Source organism: Arachis ipaensis, chromosome B08 (genome assembly GCF_000816755.2).
Source record: "Arachis ipaensis cultivar K30076 chromosome B08, Araip1.1, whole genome shotgun sequence".
In the NCBI taxonomy this organism is placed as follows: Eukaryota; Viridiplantae; Streptophyta; class Magnoliopsida; order Fabales; family Fabaceae; genus Arachis; species Arachis ipaensis.
Window position 1 is genome coordinate 7,131,056 of NC_029792.2, and position 621 is coordinate 7,131,676.

Below are 621 nucleotides of genomic sequence, written 5' to 3' on the forward strand. Positions count from 1 at the left end.
TATTGTAAAAAAAATACAATTATAGAAAAAGTTAAAAATATTATCACCCACAAAAACTATTTAATAACAAAGTTGAGTTTGTTTAAAATTGTAAAAAAAAAAAAAGAAATGAGAAAAAAATTGAATTTTTTTAACTAATCACAAGGAATTACTACTATTAACTTATTAAATTTGAGTAATATCAAGTGAGGATTAAGAATCAAAACAAGACGATGAGTCTAAAAATTTTTTATTTCTCTTAATTAAAGTAGTGTTTTACCTTAAATAACTATTTTTTATAAATAGTATTCATATGACAAACAAAATAGTAAGAAGATTCATATTAGATTATGAAAACTAATGTCATTCTTATTATAGTATAATCATATTATTTTAAAACTTATGAAATAAAATAATAAAGTATAATTTAATTATTGTGCATAATAAAATAAATATAAAACATATATAGCGGTAATCCAATATGAAAAGCAATGATGTATTATATTAAAATGCAACTAAAATTTATAATTATTAGTTACAAAACTTATAATGATGTACTGTTATTTATTACATTAATTAAAAATAAATATTTTTATATTAATTTTTAGGATTATTGACAACAAAATTTGATCATTTAAACAA